The sequence below is a fragment of the Clupea harengus genome, chromosome 19 (genome assembly GCF_900700415.2).
Source record: "Clupea harengus chromosome 19, Ch_v2.0.2, whole genome shotgun sequence".
NCBI lineage: Eukaryota > Metazoa > Chordata > Actinopteri > Clupeiformes > Clupeidae > Clupea > Clupea harengus.
The window spans coordinates 9,897,937-9,915,697 of NC_045170.1; the positions used below are offsets into that span (position 1 = coordinate 9,897,937).

A 17,761-nucleotide genomic window follows, 5' to 3' on the forward strand; every position below is an offset into this window, starting at 1 on the left:
AGACATGGCCGTCAGCCGAGTTTGGTCCGGAGTTTAACCTTTTAGCTCTGGCATTGGTCTCCTATTATGTATTTATCACTTCACTGGATTGGAAGTCCATTTTCCAGGGTCTCGCACGCCCCCTTCATTGAGGCAGAGTTTAGGTTTGCCTCCCCTATGTGTTTTTTCACTGTGGTTTTACAGTGGACAGATCAGTAAGACTAAATAGCTTCTTCACATACATGAAATACATTACATTACCTACTCTATGGATACAAACGACATATAATAAAAGTGTCTACAAATATTTCAGTGATGACAAACAATGAGAAAGAGGGATTGCACAATCTGAGATGCGGCGCAGCTCGTTGCTGCCTCACCTTGCGAGTCGCCTCTCTGTTTGAACAGGACATGGTCAAATTCAGCGATTTTGATTATAAAAATGATCGGAATCATACAACATTTTTGTTTAAAGCACAGATCAGTAGATACATATTAATATTTATTTTATTTTATCATTATTTATTTTTTACTTTTCATGATGACTTTTACTTTTCATGAGGCTCTGCCTCCCCTGACCACACGTCCTTATGGGTATGTAATCTGAAGCACTGACCCGCTTTCTACTGTCGGGCGCTTCACTGCAACTGAACAAACTTACCACTCTCCTACTTCAGTTTGTTTTCTGAATGAGAGAATTTTAGGAGGAGGATGCCATTACTGTGGCTCAACTAGAGGCAGGAGTCAGGTGCAAATAGGCCTTGTCCTGACAAGCTAGACGCTACAGATCACTGTTCGCCAAAACCTCCAGACACAAAAACAGTTTCTTCCCCCTCGCCGTCTCACTACTGAACAACTAACCCACTGTAGCATATATATTTATATTTATATATTTATCCCTGCACTTCTCGCACTCTCCACTTGTTCTTTGCACTACTGTTGTGCAACATTTCACAGCTACTGTATATAGCCATTCCGCCTTGTACATACTTTCTTAAACTCCTTAGTCCATTGCACTGTTTGTATTGTATTGTATTGTGTTGTATATTTTGTCTAAGCACACTGAGAGTCACTTTACCAAGTCAAATTCCTTGTTTGTGCAAACTTACTTGGCCAATAAAACCTGATTCTGATTCTGATTCTGATGATTCTGATAAAGGGAAAAGAATATGTGTTCCCACCGTCACAGTTTTTCAAGAACACGGAGAAGCTAGGCCATGCCTGATGCAGCCTCTGTTGATTTTCTGTTCCAATAGTTGGCCCTTTTTTTGCTTAATACCTGATGGAGATCTGTGACGTAATGTGCTTTGGTGAAGTGGACTGGAGTGGGTGGTCGGGAGGGTATTGGGCTGGGTGGTTGGGTTGGCCTGTGCCCGTGCAACATTCAACACAGGACTGTTTATGATTAAACTGTTACCAGAGCACAACATTGTTTACAACAGCACAACGTTCTTCATAGATCTAGCCTCATAATTTTGTTGTCAAGTGCACCAGATTGATGCATTGAACTTTAAAATGTGCAAAATGTTCTTATATATAAAATATATTCCCCGGGGAGCATGCCTCGGACCCTCCTAGGGGGTTCGCATCGTTGTCACCTTTTTCATCCCTGATTTACATTTACATTTACATTTAGTCATTTAGCAGACGCTTTTATCCAAAGCGACTTACAAGGATGTATACACATTTTACATTTACACTGATGGCACACTGCACATCAGGAGCAATTAGGGGTTCAGTGTCTTGCTCAAGGACGCTTCGACAGGGAATCGAACTAGCAACCTTCTGATTACTAAACGACTTCTCTACCTCCCGTACCACTGTCGCCCACGGGGGATGGGGGGTGCTGACGAGTTTGCACCCCTGATATTAAAACACAAACCTGTGTGTCTGTGTGTAGAGAAGACGCCATATTCAAACACAAACAGGTGTGTGTGTGTGTAGAGAATTGAAAATAGAGTGTGGAAATGTTCCAGATGCTTTGACCATGTGTACTGGTATCAGTGCTGGGCTGCCAGATAAACACACACGCAAACTAGGGCTGAACGATTTGGGAAAATAATCTAATTGCGATTTTTTACCAAAATATTGCGATTGCGATTTAATATGCGATTTTTTTTTTTTGTATCCTCTTTTTTTCCCCAACAAAACGTAATGAATGATTTAAATATGACCAACACAATATTAGATACATTTAGTGTAAAATATTCTTTCCCACATTTTACATTTTTATTTAACTGTTTTATTACAGAAACAAGAACAACAAATAGGTGGCTTTGCCACTGTGCATTTAAGTAATTTAAAAAAAAGTAATTTTAAGTATAAACACTAGGCATGCACTTTTTAAACACTGTGTGCAAAATTTACCATCTTAAAAAAAAAATTTTTTTTTTTTTTTTTTTTTTTTAGACCACGTTTTTTAATCGCGAACGTTGCGGTTAGAAAATCGCGTTCTATCATATCGCGATTAAATCGCAAATGCAATTAATCGTTCAGCCCTAACGCAAACAGACACGTGTGTGTGTGTGTGTGTTGCCAGTCCCTAGCTCTAGCTCACCAGGATTACCTCTGCACAGGATGCAGTCTGTTACACAATCCTCTCCTAAGAGGAGAAAAAAAAAAAAGACGTGTCGGTTAGCGCACTTGCTCACGTCAGCACCCCCCATCCCCCCCCCGCCCCAGAGACGCATAGCTCAGCAGCCCAGGATGGTTCTCACGGCCGGCTCCCTCCCTCCATCTGCAGCTCTGTTTAAAGGAGTCTGACTCATGGCAGCATGCAGCCTGCCGAATTAAACACCGCTTGGTAATCAGCAGAATGTGAATGCCTGACTGACTGAATAAAGGAGTGCATGAGTACATGAGAGAATGGATAGGAGGATAGCTTAAAAGGATAGGAGCAGTGTGTGTGTGTGTGTGTGTTTATGTGTGTGTGTTTGTTTATGTGTGTTTGAGAGAGAGATAATCTGTCCATTCTCACACACATACACATACCATGATGCACCTGTGGGTATAGGTGATAAGCACATCAGTATTTCGCTGCCCTATCTAGTCCAAACTGATGTAACTGGGGGTATAAATAGGCACGGCAGCCCATAGAGGAAGCCCTGGGACGGCTCCAGCACTTCTGCTGCTACTACCTGTTGGGGGGCTAAACGAGAGTCTTCTAAAGCTCTGTTTACACAACGCCGATAAGCTGCTGGTTTGACCGAGCGGCCATACACTGCGTACAAAGCCAGAGGCTGAACCAAAACGTCAGGGAACCATACCAAAATGGTCAAAATACAGATTGAGGTATCCCTCCACACTGTTTGGGATAAATCAGTTGAGTTTTTGGTACTTGGAAGTTACTAGTGAAGGCCTTTTAATATGGACTGTTTCCATAGTGATCTCATGGTGAAGCAATGTCGAAGTTTGGGCTTCTTTAACCAAAAGGACACCATTAGGGAAATGTCAATCATCCAAAGTGATTGTTTCACCGTAGACATCGTCATATGCCAATTCGGTAGGAAGTGCTTTTACCCAACAAATAGTTTTTCTATAGTGTATGTGGGAGAGGTTCTGTGCAGGTCTCTGGGCTTGTGTTGTGACTGCTTATTGCATTACGCCATCTGTCTGCCTCTGCGAAGTGGTGGTGGGTTCTGCTCCATCTGTCCGCAGATGAATAGCGTGACTTCCTGTCTGATAAGTGTCCAGACTCTCATGTGGTGGCGAAGGGCACAAGGGCAGCGATCGTCACTGACTGTCCAAGTTTCCTCCATGTGACTGGCCATGTCTGTGTCCACCTGTGCCGGCATTAGCTTGGGGTGACTTTTTAAAGTTAAGCACTACTCAATGGCATTGGGTAGGACCGAAAGATCTGTTTTCACACAATGGAAAAGAAAAAAGGCTTGCAATAGCTGGCAGCATATTCACTAGCTTACTGCGCAAGGAATATAATTATAGCTATACATCCATGTATTCAATGTGTGATTGGGTATTAGGATGTGAATGTCCTCTTATAGATATTAAGCATGTGGGTGATTTTTGTTCATATTAAAGTTATTTGTGCAGTCTCTTTTGTGTGCCCTGGACATTTTATCACCACTTTGAGAGGCCTTAGGGATTTTACTCCTTGATTTTCAAAATTAATTTCAAGTCCGGTACCACGGTTCCCATTGTGTGAGACGTAAAGTGTGTATATTTTAAGAGGTGCAGAAATAAACACAAAAATAACCATTTCTTTGACCAGTCTTTTTGTCCCCCTTGAGAAGGTCTCTCTCTCACACTGGCACCTCAACAGAGTGCCTGACACAGTGTCCCTTCATTCTCTCTCTCTCTCGCTCTCTGTCTTTCTCTCTGTCTTTCTCTCTGTCTGTCTGTCTGTCTGTCTGTCTGTCTGTCTGTGTCTCTCTCTCTGTGTCTGTCTGTCTCTGTCTTTTTCTCTCTCTCTCTGTCTGTCTTTTTTTTTCTCTCTCTCTTTTTTTTTTTCTCTCTCTGTCTTTTTTTTCTCTCTCTCTGTCTTTCTCTCTCTCTCTGTCTTTCTCTCTCTCTCTCTGTCTTTCTCTCTCACTCTCTGTCTTTCTCTTGCTCTCTCTCTCTCCCCCCCCCCCCTTGTCACTCCCAACAGGAACCCCACTCTAGCCTGTGTGAACATGGGAACTGAACAATCACTCGAGTCAATCGTGCCCCTCGCTCTGTTTTTCACAGCTTTTTCGCCACTCATTGTGTGTTTTTTAATTCTTATTTTCCCACCACTGAGGCCGAGTCAGACGTCCCATCTCAAGATGGATAGCCGCACTAGCATTGTCTTGGGCTGGTAAATTGGGGAAACATTGACATATAAATTAACCTCCCTCTTTCCCTCCCCTCACCCCCACTCTTTTAAAGCAGTGTTTTCATAACTGATTTCACAACCTAACAGAATAGTTTCCTGTGCTTTCCCCCCTTTGCTTTTTCACTGTTTGTTTTTGCTCTCGTATGTGTTTTTTTTTTTTTTTTCTCTCTTTTTTTTTTCCCCCATGCCTTAGCTCGCTAGCATTAGCGTGTTTTGCCGGACAGCGTTTCTCTAATCTTGTCCGTCCTTCCTCTGTGGTTACATAAACTAATGGTGGAGGTGTGGGATTTTGAGTCGCTCTAATCTAGACAAAGCCAGTCTTGAGTGATGATGTTTGATGTTTTCAGGGTAAGTGTTGCTGGGTCGGCTAACATGTTAGGTAACCGCTGCTTCGCTTTGGCGTGAACCTATTTTTTTTATTTTTTTTAATGAACTCACAGGTCATTTTATTGTCACAACGCATTAAACATCAGAAGGTAGCTGAAGAGGTTTTATATCTCTTGTAGGCTGAGCGAACAGAACATATTTAAGTAATTCGATTTTTTGCTGGGGTTGGATTGAGTACTTAATGGCTGATGTTTGATGCTTCCTGATGTTTGTGTGAGGCCCCACTCAACCGCGGGTTAGGATTATGTTTTTTAAATAATCTCAGCAGGGACATAAATGCTAGCCTACGGTGTGTGTGTGTGTGTGTGTGTGTGTGTGTGTGTGTGTGTGTGTGTGTGTGTGTGTTTGTTAAAAATGCTCTATGGAAGGCCCTTTGGATCACCAGGCTGACGTATGAAGAGGCTAATCTGACCGGTTTAGGGGATTGCATAATAGGCACTGGTGGATTACAGATGATGAATACATATCAGAATGGGACAGCAGGATCTCTGCGTCAACAACCCCCCTACACACACACACACACACACACACACACACACACACACACACACACACACACACAGAGCTGGATCCAGATGGGTTGATCACATCTAAAAGCTGGTTGGGTTGGCCTTGTGGGTGATTGCCATCAGTGTGTGTGTGTGTGTGTGTGTGTGTGTGTGTATATGGTGGGGGATCTCAGTTCAGTGTGTTTAGCATGTCCAGTGTCACTTCCCGCCCGTCACCCCATTATGCCCCACTGCCCGTAAACCAGGAGCCCAGAAATGCCAGCTATTTGCAACAACAGCATTGAAGCTCCCATTTCTGGGAATGGCTATCAAGACCAGAAAAAAACAGGGCAAAAAAACAAAACGACAAAAAAATCCCACAAAGCATCGGAAAATGTGACGTTTGCGAGCAATGTTGGGAATGCTTGACTCGGCGCATTTTCCACATTCCCTATCACGGAACGTTCCCCGGTGAGAATGCTTGGGGATGAGGTGCTGCATTCACCAGCCTCCCATCTCTGCTGTTGATGAGGCCAAAATGGAGCCAGGTGGCATCAGTGGAATGGAATTTTTTTTTTTTTTGAAAAGGAACGCCACTGTCAATGCAATATGCAAGATTCCACACTGCACCCCATTTGGAAAACACCCCATCTATCTGACCAGGTGTTAAACTGTTAGCAATTCCAATAACGATAACTAGAATATAACCTGCCATCATGTGTTGTGGTATGATTCAAGTGTGGTATAAATGCCATGGTTATTCTACTTGGTTGTCACTGATGTGTTGAGGGGAAGCAACTGTTGACTGTTTTGTAGGAGTATCTCTCGGTATAGCTTTATGATGTGCCGCAGTATCTCAAAGTGCCCACCATATTAGCAGCACTGTCCTCCTCTGCTACCATCACTTCTCCTCAGTGTTTCATCAATCGTTTGATCGATTGAGCCCTTGTGTCCTCAGAGGCCTAGTTAAGGCAGAGCTACCCCACGCCTGTGCATTTCATCATGCCTGAAGGCTCCGCATCAATATGTGTCTCAATCACATGTCAATGTCCCTCAGTCCGTGGCCTACTCCCGGCGAGTTTTCTGAGGGCAGTCCTATGACACGATTCCAAAATTATATTTTTACCATGAGGGAGATGGGGGACTTTCATCTTGTGGCAGTTCAACCCTCTTAATCTGGTAGAGTCCTTAGCTCTGGGCTACATGGTTTTGTTACAACTACACAAATGCATTAGTCGGCAATAACTAATCCTAGTTAGTTACTAGTCTGTAACAACTGGTCGATATAACTAGTCATACATGCGCGACGAACAGAGCAGTACACACATGCTGACAGCAGTAGCACAGTAGTGACTACTTGGGCTTTGCCCCCTCGTCTTGACCCCCCCCTGTCATGTTTCGGATCGATCCATGAACAGAAGCGTGGCAGGAGAGGGAGCGTCTGTTGCCCGGACGGATCTCGCAGCCCTGTGTCAGGCCCCATCTGTCAGTCAAGCGCATGCCTCATGGGTACGCCACATCTTGCATGGGGGACAAGAGAAAAGGGGGCCGCGCATGCGTGCAGTTAATGCGACACAATTATTATAATTTTTTTTATTTGTTTATTTGTATTCATTTTATTTAAAAAGATGTTTTGCCCCCATTCCTCAGAGATGGAGGGACAGAACTACTCTATAAGGGTAATCTGGGATTGGATCCACGACAAATTTGTATGAATAACATGAAGTAAGAGTTATGTTACTTAAGTTATGTTACTTAAGTAAGAGTTAATAACATTGGCCCTCATTCTCGAACATTTTCTGAAGTTTCTTCTGAAATGTTTCTTACGGGCTTCGGAAAAACAACGTAAGCAAAAGACATCCGCCAAATTCATGCACGCTTGAAAATGCGGTCCTACGCAGCAGAAGTTTTCTGGGCTGTGCTCCCCCGGAAGAGTTTTCTTAAATTGAAAGCGCGTTCTCGTGCTCCTGAATTTGCATACATACACGCCCTGCCAGCTCCTTATAAGGGCACGCAACCGTAGTGACGTGTGCAGTCGGAATCGACCGAATCTACACGAAAGCAACTCGTAAACGAGTCATGTCAAAGCGGTTTCGTGTACATTACATTTAGTCATTTAGCAGACACTTTTGTCCAAAGCGACGTACAAGGGATAGAACAGTCAAGCTACGAGCAATAGAGACCTAGTGTAACAATAAATACTACTTTACATAAGAAATAGAAAAACGAAATAGGAAATAAAAACGAAGTGCAGGAATGTAACTGCTATAAGTGCAAGTTAAGCACTAGTCGAAGTGCCAGTTAGGAAGGGAGGTGCTCTCTGAAGAGTTGGGTCTTCAAAAGCTTCTTAAAGGTAGAGAGGGACGCGCCTGCTCTGGTAGTGCTAGGCAGTTCGTTCCACCAACGTGGAACTACTTGAAAATTCTGGATTGCCGTACTTGCACAGACGGCAGTGCCAAACGACGCTCACTAGACGAGCGCAGCATTCCGGTGTAGTCCTTTTATTTATTTTATGACATCACGGTGCCTCGTAGAATCATGACTATAGGCCTACATGTGAAACGTAATTGTTAATGATACTTTAATCCGAGGATCTGTAGAGTTGATGTGAACGCAATCACCAACGATTTCTCACAAATTCATTAACACGGAGAGTTTTCTTAAACGCGATTCCTCAAAAAACCACAAGATGGCCCATGGGGCCATCTTGTGGTTTTTTAAGGAATCGCATTTGAGAAAACTCTGGCCGAGTTACGACTGCTATTTCGAGTTCGGAAAGTCTTCTGAAGTTCAGAGCAAATCCCAGATGAGAAAACTTTCATGAATGCCGAATGTTGTCCTAAATCCAATTCCTCTTAAATTCCTCTTAAATTCCTCTTAAATTCTTCTTAACTGCGTTCGAGAATGAGGCCCATTGTGTAAGAGTTAATCATTTGGGGGGGGGGGGGGGGGGTTACAGAGTCCAGGTGCTGCTTTCTATGATCACTAGGGATGGGCATAATTAATCGACGATCGATTAATTGATCATTAAGAATTTCCTCGATGAAATTATTTTTTCATCGATTAAAACTAATGCATGTTCTGTTGCGTAGTGTGCGTGTAATTTATTTATTTTAGGGCTGTCAAAGTTAACGCGTTATTCTATGAGATTATTGTGGCGGAGATTAATGCAATCAAATATTTGAACGCAGTTAACGCAACTTTGTTTACTTCCGGTGCGCGTTGACCCGTGGCACGAAACCGCCCCTTGTCTGCAGTCAGTTAGATAGAAGAGACCGAGACGGTAGTTGAAGATGGAGAGAGCTGAGGGATTGTTGGGCGGAAAGTTTCTGTTTAAGAGGCAAAATGACAGAACAATCGACAAAACTAAAGTTGTATGTAGCATTTGTCAAGCTGAATGTAGCTATCACAGAAGCAGCTCGTGTTTAAGTTATCACCTTAATGCAAAGCACCTGACAGAAAGCAGTCCCAGGTTAGATGGTCGCCAACCCACACTCCACGACTTCTCTAGGAAATTAACTAGACCAGTCCGTGAAAAGGTTACCAACGCTGTAGCAGTTTAGGTTGCGGGTGACTGTCGACCGATCAACATAGTTGAAGACGGTGGGCTGACTGAGGTGATTGCTTCAGGGGACAATTCTTACGATTTACCGTCGAGGGGCACCATTGTGTCTCGCATACATTCCTTGGCTGATGGCGAGAGAGCACGAACAAAATACAATTAAACAACAGTGTCTAAAATAATGAATGAAGTGATTACTCGTTAATTTATAAGATTTAGTCTTTAGAAGAAAACAAACTTTTAATCACGATGAATCTAGATGAATGAATTTCAAAATGTGAGATTAATTAGTTAGAGAGAAAAAAAACGAAGGTCAGTTGTGTTTATGAGCACCGGCTTCTAGCTGTCGGCTCCGCTGCTTAAGAGTACAGCAGCGCATATTTTCAAATGTAACCATTGAACGGATCCCGTTTAACTGCCACAAGAGTTGTCCATCTTGTAAGTTTAACTGCCACAAGAGTTGTTCATCTTGTAATAAATATCTCAATGAGGAAACACGCTGTGTTTTTTCTATTTTCACTGCATTTTAATATAGCCTATAAATAGTGAATTTTAATATAAAAATATTAATGATTAATCGAAAATCGATCGTTAATTCTCCCGACGATCGATTAAGACAATTTAATCGAATGCCCATCCCTAATGATCACCACACTCTAAAAATAGTGTCCCACTAAAGATTTCTATATTGACACAACACTGACGAGGAGCCTTCTTTGGCGGTCCTCCTCCCAAATCCCTTAGTCTCTTATCTGTCTGGATTATGAGAACGTTCAGTCACACCGTGTTCTTTTTGTTTTGGTTTCCTTGTCTTTTCTTTTCTTCAGTATCTCTATTAAGATGCCACCCCCTGTGTGTGTGTGTGTGTGTGTGTGTGTGTGTGTGTGTGACAGAGTGACAGACTATGTGTATGAGGAGGGGACGGAATTGGAATGTTTCGTAATGGCTGCAACTCACTCCACACTGTAGTGGATTGGGACTAAAGGGATCTGACTTGTTGTGGCTCAGGTTCCACAATACAGACACACACACACACACACACACACACACACACACACACACACACACACACACACACCTATAGTGGTTACAATAGCAATTGTCCCTACATTTGACAGGTTATTTTTGGTATTGTATCTATCTATCTATCTATCTATGTGTGTGTGTGTGTGTGTGTGTGTGTGTGTGTGTGTGTGTGTGTGTGTGTGTGTGTGTGTGTGTGTGTGTGTTAATATCAGGGCTCTTCTGCCTGTCTGTGTCCCAGGACGAGGTGGCTGCTGCAGTCTTATGTAACCCAGCCTCCAACTGGCAACAGCAGTGTGTGTGTGTGTGTGTGTGTGTGTGTGTGTGTGTGTGTGTGTTAGGGAGAGATATGCCCATGCAGTTTTAATTGCGCCCTTCTGGAGGTGGAAGATGAGAGTGCTTACTGCATAAAAATGAGAAGGAAGGAGGGAGAGAGAGAGAGAGGAAGAGCATGCTGACGTGGAATCCTCCCCCTGCCAATGAGAAAGCAGGACTCCCCAACATGCTCACACACATGTGCAGACACACACTTCTTCATCCTCAGACCTGGAGTGTGTTTGCGCATGCGTATACGTTCGTATATGTGTGTGTGTCTAAGGCTTGAGGGTGGAAAGTGCTCTGCTGCAGTCTGGCTATAGGGGAGGGGGTGGAGAGCATGTCTGTACACACACACACACACACACACACACACACACACACACACGCATGCACATACTGCAGTGGTGCTGAGCTGGCCCTTGTTTGCCGCAGTTTCACCGGCTCCATACATCACTTCACCATGTCAGCTGCGGTGCACACACAAACACACACACAAACACACACAAACACACACACACACACACACACAAAATAAAAGGGTTAATAAGGTTAAGGGTATATGATACCAGGTAGTAGTAGAGCAATTATATCACAATGTCCTCCTATCACCTCTCACTTTGAGCTGGAGAATATTGGATGGAAACGAGTAATGCTTCTGTTGTGAGTGACAGTAGGCTGTATTCCTCTCCTGTGCAAATAGAAGAGCTGTGTGTGTGTGTGTGTGTGTGTGTGAAAGAGGGATGGGGAGCTGGCGGTGCACGCAGTGCTTCTTTCTCCTCATCTACGCCTGCAGCGTTTGATTCCTCAATATCAGGAAGACTCTCTTTCTCTTCCCTTCTCGCTCTCCTTCATGCTCAGTCTCTCTTTAATTTCTCCTTCTAGCTTTGTTTATCTTATGCTTATTCCATCTTACCTCTCTCTCTCTCTCTCTCGGTCATGTACTCTCATTCCCACACACTTCCACTTTCTCTGCTTCCCATCTCCGTTACAGAGAGCTTTTACAGTAATGGAATAACATAATGCCGTCAGAATGCAGGCGATGGAATTACTGCCACGGGGAAATTGCCGGCCAATTCTGCGGTGTCATTGTGTTTCAGTGTGATTTGTACGCCGTCAATCAAACAGTGCTCTGGGGATCTTCTCTCATTAGTCTCTCTGGCCTCAGACTCTCCTTCCATTTCTCCTGATGCCAGATCACACTATCGGGTGTTACCTTTCGCTCCTGCTGAAGGAGAGGCTGATGTGTTGTATGGCTCCCTGATGGATAGAGTTGAAGGCATTTCTTTATCTCTTTTCCATTGTGTACTGTCTTTCTTTGTTGTTCTCTCTTTCCATCTCTTCCCATCATTGGAACCTTGACTCCAAATCGTGCTTCTTTCTCTCTCACACACACTCTCACTCTCTCTTTCTCACACACTCTCACTCTCTCTTCTTTCTCTCTCTCACGCTCTCTCTCCTCACTCACTGCTTGACACCTGTCAAAGCGTTCCATTCTATTCCTGTCTTCTATTTGTCATATTCAGTCTCTTTCTTTCTTTCTTTCTTTCTTTCTCACACACTCTCACTCTCTTTCTCACACACTCTCACTCTCTCTTTCTCACACACTCTCACTCTCTCTCTCACACACTCTCCCTCTCTCTCTCTCTCTCTCTCTCTCTCTCTCTCTCTCTCCTCACTCACTGCTTGACACCTGACAAAGCGTTCCATTCTCTTCCTGGATTTCTTATTCTGTTTGTCATATTCAGTCTCTCTCTCTCCCTCACATTCTGTCCATCAGCATGACTCTCCAGTCTCACGCTCTTGCTGAGCACAGGAGCGCCCACACAATGACCCTGAACCATCACGTAGAGATGGAAAGAGAGAGAGAGAAATCGAGAGAGAGAGAGAGAGGGGGAGTCAGCAGACCACAGCCAGACCCCCAGTGGTTGCTATCCTCTCCACAGGTGTGCCTGACGGTTGCGTAACGGTTGTTTTTCAGGGTCTCATCCCTTCCAACCTCCTCCCTGCCTTTGTCTCTCCTGAACAAATTTGAACAATCTCATCCTCCCTGTGTTCATCGGGGTGGCGTTGAATTATTCATAGGCGCTGAGAGCAAGGCCAACTGAGAGGGTGCTGTTAGTGTGTGTGTGTGAGAGCAAGGCCAACTGAGATGGTGCTGTTGGTGCGTGTGTGTGTGTGTGAGAGCAAGGCCAACTGAGAGGGTGCTGTTGGTGTGTGTGTGTGTGTGTGTGTGTGTGTGTGTGTGTGTGTGTGTGTGTGTGTGTGTGTGTGTGTGTGTGTGTGTGTGTGTGTGTGTGTGTGTGTGTGTGTGTGTGTGTGTGTGTGTGTGAGCGTGAGCAAGGCCAACTGAGAGGGTGCTGTTGTGCCAGAGCCGTCGGGGGCGGGAAGGAGCTGAATGCCCAACGATGGAGGTTTTAATATTTCAGACTCCCCCATCTGTTTAGATCGATTCAATCAACCACCCCCACCCCCCACTCCACCCCACTCCACCCAGCTTGGTAAATGCTAAGGAGGAATGATATTTTAAACCATTGCACCCCTAGGCATGTTTGTGTGTGTGAATATAATGCTGAAGATTAGCCAAGAGGCTAATGGTTGGCATATGGGGTTCAGTGAATGAACCCGGTGAGTGAAATATCGAACAGGCAGGATCTCTGGCAGGCTCGCTCTTCTCTCCCTGTGCTCCAGTCAGTCAGTCAGGAGGCCCAGGCGTGGAGCTCCCTGTGCTGTGCTGGTCTGTGTAGCCAGAGGTCAGGAGGTTGTGCACCTGACTGGGCCTGCTGGGGACTGAAACCGGGGCACCTGTTTCCTGCCATTCCTCTTTCATTGATGTACTATCGCCCAACTCCTTAACTTTTGGCCTCTTGCTCCTCCCTCTTTCTTTCTTTCTCTCTTTCTCGCTCTCTCTCTCTGGCTCTCTCCATCTCTCGCTCTCTCCATCTCTTGCTCTTGCTTTCTTTCGACCTTTCTCTCCCTCTCTCTGAACTAATTTTCTTCCTCTTCTCACCCTGTGGTTACGCCAGTTAGTTACGCACTCTCTTGGCTCCTGCTCAGGTTCTCACGAGGCCGTTTGGTGAGCTTGCTGGACTTGGATGGGAACAAATGACATTGTTTTATGTGGCAGAGGCTGGCGGTGTCGGTGAGGAGTGGAGTGGAGTGGAGTGGAGTGGGGAGTAGGCCGGGATGGAGGGGGGGTTGGGTGGGTGGTGGTGAGTCAGAGAACAGGCTGACTCACTGGGTCCAGGAGCGGTGCTGTAGTTCCTGTCCTTGTGTGTGTGTGTGGGGGTGTGTGTGTGGGGGGGGTGTGTGTGTGTGTGAGTGGGTGTGGGTGTGCAGGCAGTCACAGAGGTTGCAGGGTTGTGCCCGAGACTGGCACGAGGTTCACATGCGTCCTGCTTCATTTGCAGATGCACGCATGGAGCAACACTAAGGAACAGGATGCATGTTCTCTTACTTTCTTTGTTGCTGTTGAGGGTCGGCTGTTGTAGTGTCAACAGTATGCCTGTCTTCACCACTTAAAAACAGTTTAGCTCCACAATATAAGCTACAGTACACAGAAGACCTACAACACATCATCAGTAGGTTAGAACTAACCTGTCTGATGACGGTCTAATGCCAACTCCCTCTGCATTAGTGGGTGAACAGTCTAATGCTGGTGAACTCTACTTCACAATGTTGGGAAGAGCCATCATGGCATGATCATAAAGGGACTCACTGTGCATATGCTCCCTCACCATGACATCATCATAAAGGGACTCATATGCTCCCTCACGATTTGGATACAGGGATGCCACTCCATTTGCACATGTAAATTATTGACTGGCAGACCCTCATTGGTTGCTGCCTGATTGCCCACACCATCAGACTGGCATGAACCAGATTGTTGCCCGGGTTGTTTACACAAAGCCATGGCTAATGACTTTGCATTGTGCTCTTGCTGTGGTGTGTGTGTGTGTGTGTGTGTGTGTGTGTGTGTGTGTGTGTGTGTGTGTGTGTGTGTGTGTGTGTGTGTGTGTGTGTGTGTGTGTGTGTGTGTGTGTGTGTGTGTGTGTGTGTGTGTGTGTGTGTGTGTGTGGGGCCTCCTAGCAGAGTACTCCAAGCACACAAATAATCAAGCGGCTGGCCGCCACAGGACTCTCTCTTGGACGAGGCCAGAGGCCACCGGGAGTCAGACTCCCAAGACTCCCAGTGTGCTGTAAACAACACCCCCTCAGCAGCAGTGGGGGTCTGCGGAGTCTGTGTGTGTGTGTCTGTGAGTTGTAAACAGCACCCCCTTTAGAAGCAGTGAGGGTCTGCGGAGTCTGTGTGTGTGTCTGTGAGCCGTAAACAGCACCCCCTCAGCTGCAGTAGTGGGGGTCTGCAGAGTCTGTGTGCTTCCCCCCTGGTGGGGTCTGGTAGTGTGGGCTCCAGTACAAGTCCCCTCTCTTGTGCTGACCTGGTCTCAACCCTGCTTTCCTACATGGTAAATATTTCCTGTAGCCACAGCGAGTCACCCGGCTCTCAGTATTGTTCGCCATTTTTGACATGGTGGGAAAAAGGGACCCTTGTCATTATTTACTATAATCTGACGTCCTGTTTGTGATGTTTACCGGCTTTGCTTTTTCTTTTCTTTTTTTTTTTTATGTCATTTCTTTGCCTTCGTAAGAAACAAGCATGCGTGTTTACCGACTGATTAAATCTTTTGTCGTCTGTTCGATTTTTGTTTGTATGTATAACAGCAGGTTTTGAAAAAAAAAAAAAAAAAAAAAAAGTTGAAGGGGGGGGTAAATCCCACGATCTTCCTAACAAGAAGTAGGAAGTGGGAGGCAGCGTTCCGTAAATGGTCACAGGGCCGCTGGTTTGCAGGAAGTAGGCGCTGGAGTACAAGGTGGAACCATGTGCTTTGCACCGGGCGTGAGTTGCCTGCGTGTCTCCGCACTCGTCCCCAGTCGCCTCCTCTCCATGTGAACGCAACGAGTGGGCCTCTCCCTTGGGATCCAGTCTCCTTCCACATCAGGCCAGTTAAAGACTGAAGGGTGCCTCGCACATCCCCTTACACACACACACACACACACACACACACCCCAGCGTCATTCCGCCCAGCTTTATTCTTTATGTGGGGTGTGTGTGTTTGTTTTTAAATGTTGTGGATGGCGACCAAAAAAAAAAGGGGGTGGGGGGAACCAATTACCAACAAGCATGGTGGCTAAATAGCTTCATTTTGGTGGATAAATAGTTTCATTTCCATATCAGTGGTAGAGTAGATTTCTGCCGTTTTGCTAGAGCTCAAGCTCTCATTAACATCAAACCCCTATTGATTTCCTGTCCTTTGTGATGCTTATCTGTGCCCAGTCTTGTTGCATAAAGAAGGTAGGCTATGCCACTTAAAACAACCATAGCCAGCAGGCGTTCATTTATTTTCTTAGTTCGTTTGGTTACAATGGCTGGCCCAACACATGATGTCATGGAGAAGCAAAAACAAAATATTCCTTTTTCTGGGACAGGCACAGAACATGAAGTACCCAGTGCATCTCTCCTATTTGTACTTCTTCTTGAGGAACATCAAACGCTGGTTCTCAAGATATGAGTCACACTCTTGGCTCTGATGCGCACTGCAGCCGAACGCAATCCTCCAATAAACGCCCGCTCACACGCGAGGCTGTATCAATCACTTTGCGGCACGCTGTCCTCGAGGCTTTCACAGCGTTTTTTTTATTTGCTCTGGGTTAATTCGCTTTTTTCAGGCATGTCATTTTGGCTGTGGTTTCCTGGTGGTGCCGCATTCCTGAACCCATGTGAGTGTGTGGGTGTGGGTGTGGGTGTGGAGGTGTGGGTGTGGGTGTGGGTGTCGTGCTGTGTGTCCTTGTTGGCCACCGCAACCGCACAGCGGTTCTCTTTCTTGGTGTGTATTCTTTTCAGCTCCCATAATACTTTCCTGACAAACAAACTCAGCCACCACATTAAGCCCTCCTTGTATTGTCATAAAAAGATTAAGCCATTTTGCAATGCTACAACCGTTTTTCATGTGTCTAACTGACTATGGCCAAGCTGGCCAGCAATCAGCAGCGTTCCCTGCTTCTCCTCACGGCCGTCTTGCACCATCACCAGCCTCCATCACGGAAGGAAGGGTGCTCTGAAAGGACTGCTGTCTCCCGCTGGGAGACTGGCCCGGGCAGTCTGGTCGCCGTGCCTGCGGCCTCGTCTCATCACATCACATAACAAGCTTGGCACCGCCGCTGCCTTTGGCACGGTCCCTCACGGATGTGAAAGCAAGCTGAAGAGGCATCTTCACTCTCTCTCTTCCCCCCCCCCCCCCACCCGGCAACCTCCTTCCTAGTAGCTTTGAATAGTGACAGGGTAAAGGGGGGGTTGGCTGAGATGTTGGAGAGGGTGGGGGTGGGGTTAGCAGTGGGGTGGAGATGCTGTGTGCCAATCCTATTAAAGGGGTGGACTTTAGAGCGGCGCTGTTTTCTCCATTCTGCGAAGCTGTCTTCTGGCGAACCTGTCTGAGCCAGGGCCTAATCTATCACTAAATATAGATTATGTTGATCCCACCGTGCTCATTTCTTCCACCGTCACGGCATGCGCACAAACACACACACACACACACACACACAGGGATGGAGACACAAACAAACAACCAAGCACCAATCAGGCTGAAGGCCACCAGCTTGTCATTGCTCAGCTGCCAACAAACTAAGGTTAACCACCGCTTTCTTAAGTCCTCCTGTGTTCTGCGGTTCCAGCACCAGTCCTGATCAGTAACACAAAGGCTTCGAGAACCCCCGACACCTCCCCCCTCGCCCACGGGACTCGCCCCCCCTCGCCCACGGGACTCAGTATTCACAGCGTGCCCACTCCGGTCCTGGCACCTCCCTTGAATACCAGGAGGTGATTAGAAGTCAGACCCCGTGCCAGTCTGATGGGGCCCAGGGCCAGCTAAACCTACGTGACCTTCCAACAGAGATCTTCGCCGTCCTCTCCCCCTTTTCCCTGCCTCGCTTATGCAACTTAAATCTATGCGAGTTACCGAGTTGCGTAATGTTTGTGTGTGAAAAAAAATGGAAAGAGGTTTGATGCTGATTTATAAGTGCAAACCTGTCATGTTAATGAAAATGTTTCTTTAGTGAGAGAGTTGTGTTGTCACAACAGAATGGCATGATGTGTGTCTCTATTTTGGCTTGGCTTTGCACTTTTTTTTTTACCGAAGCC

At 45.8% G+C, this 17,761-nt stretch overlaps 1 protein-coding gene across 1 annotated transcript in view; it reads left to right on the forward strand.

The window, feature by feature from the left end:
• LOC105904895 (solute carrier family 45 member 4) overlaps window positions 1-17,761 on the forward strand; it is a 54,596-nt gene that overhangs the window by 24,031 nt on the left and 12,804 nt on the right.